Consider the following 12,500-nt stretch of genomic DNA (forward strand, 5'->3'; position numbering starts at 1 on the left):
TGTCAAAGGGACAGTGGGATGGAGGACGATCCAACAAAAGACAAGAGAGGCAAGGCCTTCAAGACTCACTTGTGATACACTTTTAAAAAAATCCAAGCTTTTTATGTATTGAGTATAATTTCAAAATGTAATGTTTAAGATGAGAAAGATCAGTTTAAAGCAAATTAAGTCCCCTAGCATTAATTACAGTGTAATTTCCCTTCTTTACTATCTGCACCAAAACGTTTGCAAAATAAATAAAACTTCCATGCTTAGCAAAAGAAGTTCCTGTTTAAACAAAAAATGATAATAATGACTGCTGTTGTTGTTGGGTCAGAATATCAGATCAAAGTGCCAAGTTTAGAGAATTCAAAAAATATAAATATAACAGTAAATGCAGTTTGCATATAATTAGGCATCATTTTTTATTTTTTTGTGCCCATCCCAGAGGTGCAATATGACTGGAAAGAACTGAATTTTTCCTATTTTTATGCCTAATTTGGAGTTCAACTGACAAAGTATTTGCAGAGAAAATGTCAATGTTAAAGTTTACCACAGACACACAGACACACACACACACACACACACACACACACACACACAGACAACCGAACACCGGGTTAAAACATAGACTCACTTTGTTTACACAAGTGAGTCAAAAACAGCGTTCGTTTACATACCATGGGTTGTTAAAGTACATTATCCGTCCATGTAGCACGACCTTAACTGAAATGCCTTGTTTACGAAAGTACATAGCGACAAGCCTTGACTCAGAGAGAGAGAGAGAGAGAGAGAGAGAGAGAACATAGCTGTTTCTCTGTTTCATTAAAACTTTTAACAGGTGTCGATGCCATTGGGAGAACTCAGAACTCAGAAATATTTTATTGTAGAAGGCCTTTATTTTGAACACACACGCACACGCGCGCGCGCACACACGCACGCACACATACACCACTCGTGCGCGCGCGCACACACACACACACACACACATACACACACCAGTCAGTCTCTTTTTTCAAGGCATTAATAGGGAAAGGACGTCTTTGGTGACGCCCATCCTTTTAATTACACACACACACATACACACGCACGCACGCACGCACAAACACACGCGCGCGCGCTCACACACACACACACATACACACACACACACACCAGTCATGAAAAAAAGTATGCCAAAACAGTGTAATTTTTGGGAAACAACAATAGACGAACAGCAGAAAAATACACAACACCAATTGTGATGATAAAAATAATGATAATGATGATTGTTATTATCAAGATCATTATTGTTTACGAAACTTAAACTCCGGCATGGGTACCTCAGTGACATTCACTGACTCCTAGATCTTGTCACACTTCAGGCGTCACGCTCTAATAATCACCACCAACATCATCCCCACCATCCACCTCCACAGTCCACAGCAAGGTTCACAGGTCAGCTTACGCGTGAAGTATTCCTAGATGCGTTCTGAGCCTATTCCACATTCAAGCCGATTTGGTCTGTTGCGCAGACTCTGCGGATAGCAGCCAGTTCCAAGACGTCTTTACAGTTACTATTATTGTGATTACGCTTCAGGTCTGGACGTCTGTGATCAGAACTCACAGTTTTGTGGATGTGATTTCCACGCTCAACCAACTGAACTTAATACGTAGGCCTATACCTAAGTAAGCCCTTTATGGCCCATTCGTTAGGACTCTCCCACATTAAAGAAAAATACATAAATAAGTAAATAAATGGAGAAGAGATAGAGAAATTCGCAGAGCATGTTGTCTTTGTATGAATTGCAACTCACACACACACGCATACGTGAGTGTGAACACGTAATCGCGCACTGTCACATACGGGCACGCTCTCTCGCTTGCGCACGCACACTGGATGTACAACACGCGCAGTACGCACTGTCCGTGTGTATGTGTGCGCCGGTGTGCGTGCGCTCGTGCACACACACATCACGCACCCATATAGATACGTAGGCCTACAAAAGACAAACAAACACGATGATTAAAATCTTTATTGGTCTGACGCTGTATGTGCTAATTGTTTGTTTCTCTCTTTGCTTTCCTTCAAAGGCTTTGATCTGACGCTGTGTCAATTTTTGGTTTCTTTTTCTCTCGTTTTGTTGGTTTTCCTCAAAAGGCTTTCATTTACTGATTCTGCAGGCGAGATCTAGCGTGTATGTTGCTTTTCGTTTGATTGTAAAATAACTCCTCCCCGCCCGCCCTTCTCACACACCCTTTCTTCATCGAAAGACCAGTCTGGCAATGACACTAGCCTATGATTATTTCAAAGTGTCAACTGAAGTGTCAGAGTAATTCGTTGATACGAGCAATAACATAATGTAAATGACAGATGATAAACAAACACGATGGCTCCTCGACATGGTAAATTCGTATTGATCTGACGTACGCCGTATGAGTTGTTTGTCTGTTCGTTTTCTTTGTTTCTCGGTTTCTTTTTCCTTCAAAGGCTTTGATCTACTGATTGTGTAAGCGAGATCTAGCGAATATGTTGCTTTTCGTTTGATTGTAGAATAACCGCATCCCTCCCCCCCCACTTCCCCCCCCTCCCCCCCCCCCCCCCCCCCCCCCCCCCCCCCCTCCACCCCCACACACACACACATAATCTCACACCCTCTCTCTATCCTCTCTATCAAAAGACCAGTTTGGCAATGACGGCTGGCCAATAATCATTTCAAAGTGTCAGGTGTCAGAGTGTTTCGCTGACAAGAGCAATAACATAGTGTAAATGAACGTTCGTATTTTCTCTCTGTGTGACTCTTTCTGTCTGTCTGTCACTATTTCATACAGGTATATAGCCTACACACACACACACACACACACACACACACACACACACATATATATATATATATATATATGCCCCTACGTATCCCTCCAACCCCCCTCCCCTGCCCCCCTCGCCACACCCCATTACCTCCTGTTCTGACAGGTGCTGTAGCAAAATGTGAATTGTCTTGATAGTCGTACTTGTGTACAGGTGTCTGAAACTGTCATGCTCGTACTCTCTGGAGGTCTCTGACTCTCCATGCCGTGAATGTGTGTGTTTTTGTGTGTGTTTTTTGTGTGTCTTTTTGTGTGTGTGTGTGTGTGTTGTGTGTGTGTGTGTGTGTGTGTTGTTGTTTGTGTGCGTGCGTGTGTGTTTGTGTGTGTGTGTTGTTTGCGTGCGTGTGTGTGTGTGTGTTTGTCTTAGTGTGTGTGTGTGTGTGTGTGTGTGTTAGTGTGTGTGTGTGTGTGTGTTACTGTTAGTATATGTGTGTGTTAGTGTTAGTGTTAGTGTGTGTGTGTGTGGTTTGTGTGCGTGTGTGTGTGTTAGCATAATTATGTGTGTGTGTGTGTGTGTTCGTGTGTGTGTCAGTGTGTGTGTTAGTGTGTGTGGAAGTGTGTGTGTGTGTTAGTATGTGTGTTAGTATGTGTGTGTGTTGGTGTGTGTGTGTGTGTGTTAGTACTATGATGTGTGTGTGTGTGTGTGTGTGTGTGTGTGTGTGTGTGTGTGTGTGTGAAGTCAAGTCAAGATTTTATTTCATGATGGTAAATTGAATAAGCAACAATTGCTTTTTTACATCAAGTGTGTGTGTGTGTGTGTGTGTGTGTGTGTGTGTGTGTGTGTGTGTGTTGGTGTGTGTGTATGTGTGTGTAGACCTACCACCCCCGGCCCATCCTCCCCTGCCACCCTCTTCCGCGTATACAGCGGGAAAATTAACAATGAAAAACCTGATGTACCTGAACTTACTTAGACCTATCAATGGCAGAAAAATCCGGTTGACGGCTGAAACCCGCGGCGGGATTTCAACGTAAACACGTTATTTTGCTCTGCAGTACCGTCCACCAACAACAGAAGTCCGCAACTGACAATGTAAACCGGAACATGACTGCATACGGACTCTATTTATAGTAACGGCTATGGCAGTGCCCTTTAAACCGGAAAACGGTCTATCGTGAAGTTTCATTCACAATGTACAGCGGGGTGGCGTAATAACAGGTAATAACAGCCGCTCTACCGGCCCTCTGTCCAACCCTTCACCCCACCCCACTAACACCTCGGTACTGCAGTGACATGCGTTGATGTGGGAGATAAGGAAAATACCCACCACCCTTAACACACCAGTTGCGTCAAAACCAGAGATCGGGAAAATACCCACCACCCTTTACACACCAGCTGCGTCAAAACCGGAGATCGGGAAAATACCCACCCTTAACACACCAGCTGCGTCAAAACCAGAGATCGGGAAAATACCCACCACCCTTAACGCACCAGTTGCGTCAAAACAAGAGATCGGGAAAATACCCACCACCCTTTACACACCAGCTGCGTCAAAACAAGAGATCGGGAAAATACCCACCCTTAACACACCAGTTGCGTCAAAACCGGAGATCGGGAAAATACCCACCACCCTTTACACACCAGCTGCGTCAAAACCGGAGATAGGGAAAATACCCACCCTTAACGCACCAGCTGCGTCAAAACCGGAGATAGGGAAAATACCCACCACCCTTTACACACCAGTTGCGTCAAAACAAGAGATCGGGAAAATACCCACCACCCTTAACGCACCAGCTGCGTCAAAACCGGGTATCGGGAAAATACCCACCCTTAACGCACCAGTTGCGTCAAAACCGGAGATAGGGAAAATACCCACCACCCTTTACACTCCAGTTGCGTCAAAACCAGAGATCGGGAAAATACCCACCCTTAACACACCAGCTGCGTCAAAACCAGAGATCGGGAAAATACCCACCACCCTTAACGCACCAGTTGCGTCAAAACAAGAGATCGGGAAAATACCCACCACCCTTTACACACCAGCTGCGTCAAAACAAGAGATCGGGAAAATACCCACCCTTAACACACCAGTTGCGTCAAAACCGGAGATCGGGAAAATACCCACCACCCTTTACACACCAGTTGCGTCAAAACCGGAGATAGGGAAAATACCCACCCTTAACGCACCAGTTGCGTCAAAACCGGAGATAGGGAAAATACCCACCACCCTTTACACACCAGTTGCGTCAAAACAAGAGATCGGGAAAATACCCACCACCCTTAACGCACCAGCTGCGTCAAAACAGGGTATCGGGAAAATACCCACCCTTAACGCACCAGTTGCGTCAAAACCGGAGATAGGGAAAATACCCACCACCCTTTACACACCAGTTGCGTCAAAACAGAGATCGGGAAAATACCCACCACCCTTAACGCACCAGCTGCGTCAAAACCGGAGATCGGGAAAATACCCACCCTTAACGCACCAGTTGCGTCAAAACCAGAGATAGGGAAAATACCCACCAACGCACCAGTTGCGTCAAAACGCGGGAAAATACCCACCCTTAACGCACCAGTTGCGTCAAAACCGGAGATCGGGAAAATACCCACCACCCTTTACACACCAGCTGCGTCAAAACCAGAGATCGGGAAAATACCCACCACCCTTTACACACCAGTTGCGTCAAAACCAGAGATCGGGAAAATACCCACCACCCTTTACACACCAGCTGCGTCAAAACCAGAGATCGGGAAAATACCCACCAACACACCAGTTGCGTCAAAACAAGAGATCGGGAAAATACCCACCTGCGTCAAAACCAGAGATCGGGAAAATACCCACCACCCTTTACACACCAGTTGCGTCAAAACCAGAGATCGGGAAAATACCCACCACCCTTTACACACCAGCTGCGTCAAAACCAGAGATCGGGAAAATACCCACCCTTTACACACCAGCTGCGTCAAAACCAGAGATCGGGAAAATACCCACCACCCTTTACACACCAGTTGCGTCAAAACCAGAGATCGGGAAAATACCCACCCTTTACACACCAGTTGCGTCAAAACCAGAGATCGGGAAAATACCCACCACCCTTTACACACCAGTTGCGTCAAAACCAGAGATCGAACTCGGGGAAACTCGGACGTGAAATCAGTTTCAGTTTCAGTTTCACTTTCTCAAGGAGGCGTCACTGGTTCGGACAAATCCATACACGCTACACCACATCTGTTGAGCAGATGCCTGACCAGCAGCATAACCCAACGCGCTTAGTCAGGCCTTGAGTGCATGCTTACATATTTGTGTACCTATGAAAGTGGATTTTCATTTTACGTAATTTCGCCAGAGGACAACACTCTCGTTGCCATGGGTTCTTTTTCAGTGCGCCAAGTGCGTGCTGCACACGGGACCTCGGTTTATCGTCTCATCCGAAAGACTAGACGCTCAGTTTGATTTTCCAGTCAAACTTAGGAGAAAGGGCGAGAGCGGGATTCGAACCCACACCCTCACGGACTCTCTGTATTGGCAGCTGAGCGTCTTAACCATTCTGCCACCTTCCTCCTCAAACCGGAGATCGAACTCGGGGAAACTCGGACGTGAAATCAGCACACCCGTACCAGTTTACTGTGTTGTGTTCCCGTTGCCAAATGCCGCGTGTATGTTTGAGTTGTGTGTGTGTGTGTGTGTGTTGTGAGTGTGTGTGTGTGTGTGTGTGTGTGTGTGTGTGTTTGTGTGTGTCTGTGTGTGTGTGTGTGTGTGTGTGTGTGTGTGTGTGTGTGTGTGTATAAAACTACACATTCAACTGACTTGTCACGTTGTTTTTTTTTGTTTTTGTCAGATGACATTGACCTATTTGCTCCGCTTCTTGTGTAATTTAAACTCGATGCGCCATCACAACAGCGAGACAAATACCAGTGCTGCACAACTTGAGTAACATTATCTCCTTTTTTTTTCTCCACGAAATACTGATTCACCGACACTGGGATTATTGTGATAGTTCACGTGTTCAAGCACTTTTATCTTTTTATCACCCCCCCCCCCACACACACACACACACACACACACACACATCAGTTACTCTGAAACAAAAAAGGGAGAAAGCATCAATATCACGACAAGTATTGCAAGAATTCATATAGCAGAAAAATATCAGAATCTCCATACATATATTTACAGATGGATCTGTTCATGATGACAAAAATGCTAGTGTGGCTTTCTATATCCCTGCCTTTAAAGTTGAAAAATCTTACTTTATTGGATAACATCTTTCCATATTCACGGCTGTGCTACCTGCTATTATACAAGCTCTGAATTACTTAGTGAGCCATCAAATAGTTTTCGCGAAAATAGCATTGTTTGTTGATTCCAAATCAGTACTTTATGCTCTACAGTTATTTAGCCTTGAAACAAGACCTGACTTTGTTATTGAGGAAATTCATTTGTTTCACTGTCAGCAGTTACGTACCTTCTTGCCCAAGTCTTTCAAAGAGAATAACAGACTATTTTGCAGATGATTTCTGGAAAGTTGTTACTGACGAGGTTGTTATGGTCGAACTTTCACAGGCATTAGTTCATAGCCCTATTTCTACATTCCTTTAATGTACTTCAGAATCGTGTTAATGGCTTCTGATTATTATTATCATTATTGAATTGTTACTGTTAAATGTAATTGCATGTGAGTTATGCATTTTTTGGTAGTTTTCTACCTCTTCTGTTTTCCTTATCCCTCACCCCTCCACCCCCCCCCCCCCAGCCCTCCCCCCCCCTTTTTTTTTATTTTTAAATCGTCTAATATCACTGATAGTGAAAAGACGCTAAACTAAAGAACGAACACACACACACACACACACACACACACACACACAGAGAGAGAGAGAGAGAGAGAGAGAGGCCTACACTGTAGCAGTCAATGAACTTAAAGTTGGCACTCTGTCCTTGCACTAATCAAACACCCGCATGAGAGCAACTGACCGCTCGCCGAACCTGTGAGCAAATATTGTTCGATTGGTTCCATGGACTACTTAACCTTTTTTTTTCTTTCTTTCTTTTCTTCTTCGTCTTTTTTTTATCTTTACAGTCGGCCCATGTTTCGACCCGACTAGCCTGAAAACACAGGTATGTCTCAGCGTTTCTGACCGGGACGGAACTGCTTGAACCATGTGGGGATGGGATGTGTTTTAGGAATAGACAGTCTCCGTCTCTGGGTTTTATGTTATTTTGTCCTCCGCAGAGGCCTGACTAAACGCGTTGGGTGAAGCTGCTGTTCAGGTATCTTGCCTGGCAGATGTGGTGTAGCATACATGGATTTGTCCGAACGCAGGGACGCCTCCTTGAGAAACTCAGGACTGAACTGAACATAGGAATAGACAAATTTGAGAATAATTGCTTTTGGAGGGCGTGCGGATGACGGGGGTGGGGATGGGTTGGGAAACAGACTGTTACTTAGTGTGCGCGTGTGTATGTGTTTTCTAGAACGCGCGCGTGCGCGCGTGTTTGTGTGTGTTGTGTGTGTGTGAGCTGGAGGGGCGGGCGGCGGGGGGGGGGGACCCTCGGAGAGAGAGAAGGGGTGGTGTGATGGAGAGAGAAAGAGATGTTGAGAGAGAGACAGAGAGACGGACTGTAGTTATCAAATTGATATGAAAAGATTTCATATGTGTGTGTGTGTGTTTGTGTGTGTGTGTAATATATATATATATATATAGAGAGAGAGAGAGAGAGAGAGAGACAGACAGACAGACAGACAGACAGACAGACAGACAGACAGACACAGACAGACAGACACAGACAGACAGACAGACACATGATAACAACAACCCGGCGTATGCGGTGTGAGAGTGTGAGAGGGGGAGAAACAGTGAGAAAGCGGCAACCGGAGAGACAGAAACAGTGAGAAAGCGCCAACCGGAGAGAGACAGAAACAGTGAGAAAGAGAGAGACAGAAACAGTGAGAAAGAGAGGGACAGAAACAGTGAGAAAGCGATAGCCGGAGAGAGACAGAAACAGGGAGAAAGCGACAGCCGGAGAGAGACAGAAACAGGGAGAAAGAGAGAGACAGAAACAGTGAGAAAGAGAGGGACAGAAACAGTGAGAAAGAGAGGGACAGAAACAGTGAGAAAGCGACAGCCGGAGAGAGACAGAAACAGGGAGAAAGAGAGAGACAGAAACAGTGAGAAAGCGGCAACCGGAGAGGGGGAGAAACAGTGAGAAAGCGACAGCCGGAGAGAGACAGAAACAGTGAGAAAGCGATAGTCAGAGAGAGACAGAAACAGTGAGAAAGCGACAGTCAGAGAGAGACAGAAACAGTGAGAAAGCGACAGTCAGAGAGAGACAGAAACAGTGAGAAAGCGACAGCCGGAGAGAGACAGAAACAGTGAGAAAGCGACAGTCAGAGAGAGACAGAAACAGTGAGAAAGCGACAGCCGGAGAGAGACAGAAACAGTGAGAAGCGACAGTCAGAGAGAGACAGAAACAGTGAGAAAGCGACAGTCAGAGAGAGACAGAAACAGTGAGAAAGCGACAGTCAGAGAGAGACAGAAACAGTGAGAAAGCGACAGCCGGAGAGAGACAGAAACAGTGAGAAGCGACAGTCAGAGAGAGACAGAAACAGTGAGAAAGAGAGAGACAGAAACAGTGAGAAAGAGAGAGACAGAAACAGTGAGAAAGCGACAGCCGGAGAGAGACAGAAACAGTGAGAAAGAGAGAGACAGAAACAGTGAGAAAGAGAGAGACAGAAACAGTGAGAAAGCGACAGCCGGAGAGAGACAGAAACAGTGAGAAAGAGAGAGACAGAAACAGTGAGAAAGAGAGAGACAGAAACAGTGAGAAAGCGACAGCCGGAGAGGGACAGAAAGTGAGAGACAAAACAGAAGCACAGAGAGACACAGAGAGAGAAAGAGACAGAGAGAGAGAGACAGAGACAGAGAGAGAGAGAGAGACAGAGAGAGAGAGAGTTCACGTGTTCTCCATTCAGCCTTATTTTTTATCATGTCCTTGTTAGCGCAGAATAACAACACCCCACCCCACTGGCCCACCTTCACTCCCCCACCCCTCCGTCCATTGTTCAAATTTTAGCTCACCCCAGATTTGCCACTGTCTTTTTTCTTTTTTCTTTTTTTTTTTTTTCTCTTTTTTTTGTCAGCGCCTATATCAGTGTCACCCATATAGTGTCACCCACCTGCCAAGTCAAGGCTGTCATGCTACTCAGTGACACATACATGGTCTGATCGTGTCAGGGGATGGTTTGCATCGACTCATCGACGTAGCATATATATATCTATCTATATATATAGATATATATGTATATGTATGTACAGTGTGTGTGTGCGTGTGTGTGTGTGTGTGTGTGTGTGTGTGTGTGTGTGTGTGTGTAATTATTAAGTGTTCATGTTTTTCTGAAGATCCCCTTCAACTCTTCTCAGCCCTATCCAAGTGACTAGTTTGAACACAGTCTTTTTTCTGTTTTCTTTTTTTTTTTTTTAATAACAATAAATGAGTCTGTTTTACGTGTTTAAAAGAAAGAGGAAAAAAGGAAGCGAAAGCCTGAACCAAAGACACTATTACTATAATTATACTTTGTTTTTGTACATAGGATCCGACTGAACCACTGACGTTTTGCCTACCCGTTTGCCTACCCGCGTTTTGCCTACTGGTAGGCCTACGACGCGCCGGCGCTACGTCTTATGCACCAGACTTCGGGACTATAAAGTTAACATCCTAATGCATTTTGATAGAGTTAATCAATGGCATCCACACCTGTTACAAGTTTTAAGGATTAAACGAAATAGCTATGTCCTCTCTCTCTCTCTCTCTCTCTGCCTGTCTGTCTATCTGTATATTATATCTGTCTGTGTCTCTGTCTCTGTCTGGCTCTCTCATGTGCCACTATGTTTTATTGTTCAGCAGTCTTCTATTTTCACAGCCTTTTCTCTCTACCCTGTGACTGATGAACATGTCAATGCGCAGCCACCTGTTGCACATTTCCGTTGCGTGTTTTATGGCTTGGTCTGGCCAACTTGATTGTTGTGCACTGCTGATCTCATCCACGTTTGCTTCTCTCTCGACGGGCGCAATAGCCGAGTGGTTAAAGCGTTGGACCGTCAATCTGAGGGTCCCGGGTTCGAATCACGGTGACGGCGCCTGGTGGGTAAAGGGTGGAGATTTTTACGATCAGAAGGAGAAGAAGCTTCTCTCTCTCTTTTTTATTTTATTTTAATCATTATTCAAAGATATTGTTCGGGTGTACAGTTTTACCACACCAATGATTACCACCAGAAGACTGAACGTCAGTTTGGTATCGTATCGTATCGTATGGTATCATATTGTATTGTATTGTAGTGCAGTGAATTGTATTGTATTGTATTGTATTGTATTGTATTGTATTGTATCAAAAGATTTCTCTGTGTGAAATTGGGGCCGCGGTCCTCCGGAAGAGTGTGTCGCTGTAATGAGAGCACCACCTTGTTCTCTTCATTTTGTTCTGCCTGCAGGTGTATGTGTTTTTCTATCACTGAAAGCGGATTTTTCTTCAGAAATCTGCCAGGGACGACCCTTTTTCTTGCTGTGGGTTCTTTAACATGCGCTAAGTGCATGTTGCACACGGGATCTCGGTTTATCGTCTCATCCGAATGACTAGCATCCAGACCGCCACTCAAGGTCATCCCAAAATTCGTAGCATGTTGAGTTGTGCGTGCAATCCGTGCTACATGCTTGGCCTGATTCTGTTTAAGCAGTTTAAAAAAAAAAAAAAAAACTCAGTCAGGATGTGATAAGTGTGACCTCACCTGTTGGAGAAAACGTGAGTGCGCAGGCTAAACGAACATGAGTGTGCTGTCGAAACGACCATGTTGACACGGTGACGGAAAGGAGGGGGGCGGGGGATCGAGGGGGGCGGAGGGGGAGGGGGGGGGGAGGTTGGTAAGCGAAACGTGTGGCACCTACTACAGGGTCTTTGCCTGGAGAACGAGCTGAGTGTAGCCACCTGTTTGCTGACGTCCTTGAGGTCCAGTTTTTCATCAGGGCAGGGCTTAGGTCCCGCTTCGGTGAAGGTTGCGTCAGGTGCTCGAGGAGGTGAATCCTGGAGGTCCGCCTGGGTGGGAGGTCCTTCTGGCGTTCCAAGGGAGGAGTCCTAGCTGTCTGGAGGTGTGTGTGTGTTGGGGGAGGGGGGGGTAGGGGTGAGGGGTGGGAGGGTTAACTGTTTGGCTGTTCTTCTTCTTGAGTTCCAAGGGAATGGGGGACGTGGGGGGTGGGGGTGGGGGTGGGGTCTTCGCTGTCTGGCGTCTTTAGAGGGGTGAAGTCCTGGCTGTCTGAAGAGGGGTGAAGTCCTGGCTGTCTGAAGAGGGGTGAAGTCCTGGCTGAAGAGGGGTGAAGTCCTGACTGTCTGAAGAGGGGTGAAATCCTGGCTGTCTGAAGAGGGGTGAAGTCCTGGCTGTCTGAAGAGGGGTGAAGTCCTGGCTGTCTGAAGAGGGGTGAAGTCCTGGCTGAAGAGGGGTGAAGTCCTGGCTGTCTGAAGAGGGGTGAAATCCTGGCTGTCTGAAGAGGGGTGAAATCCTGGCTGAAGAGGGGTGAAGTCCTGGCTGTCTGAAGAGGGGTGAAATCCTGGCTGTCTGAAAAGGGGTGAAATCCTGGCTGAAGAGGGGTGAAGTCCTGGCTGTCTGAAGAGGGGTGAAGTCCTGGCTGTCTGAAGAGGGGTGAAGTCCTGGCTGAAGAGGGGTGAAGTCCTGGCTGTCTGAAGAGGGG

The 12,500-nt window shown here is 46.0% G+C and overlaps 1 protein-coding gene across 1 annotated transcript in view; it reads left to right on the forward strand.

The window, feature by feature from the left end:
• Positions 1-12,500, forward strand: part of LOC143285468 (tyrosine aminotransferase-like) — a 46,459-nt gene that overhangs the window by 2,565 nt on the left and 31,394 nt on the right. The gene's annotated exons all lie outside the window — the stretch shown is intronic.

The sequence above is a fragment of the Babylonia areolata genome, chromosome 9, assembly GCF_041734735.1.
Source record: "Babylonia areolata isolate BAREFJ2019XMU chromosome 9, ASM4173473v1, whole genome shotgun sequence".
NCBI classification, from domain to species: domain Eukaryota; kingdom Metazoa; phylum Mollusca; class Gastropoda; order Neogastropoda; family Buccinidae; genus Babylonia; species Babylonia areolata.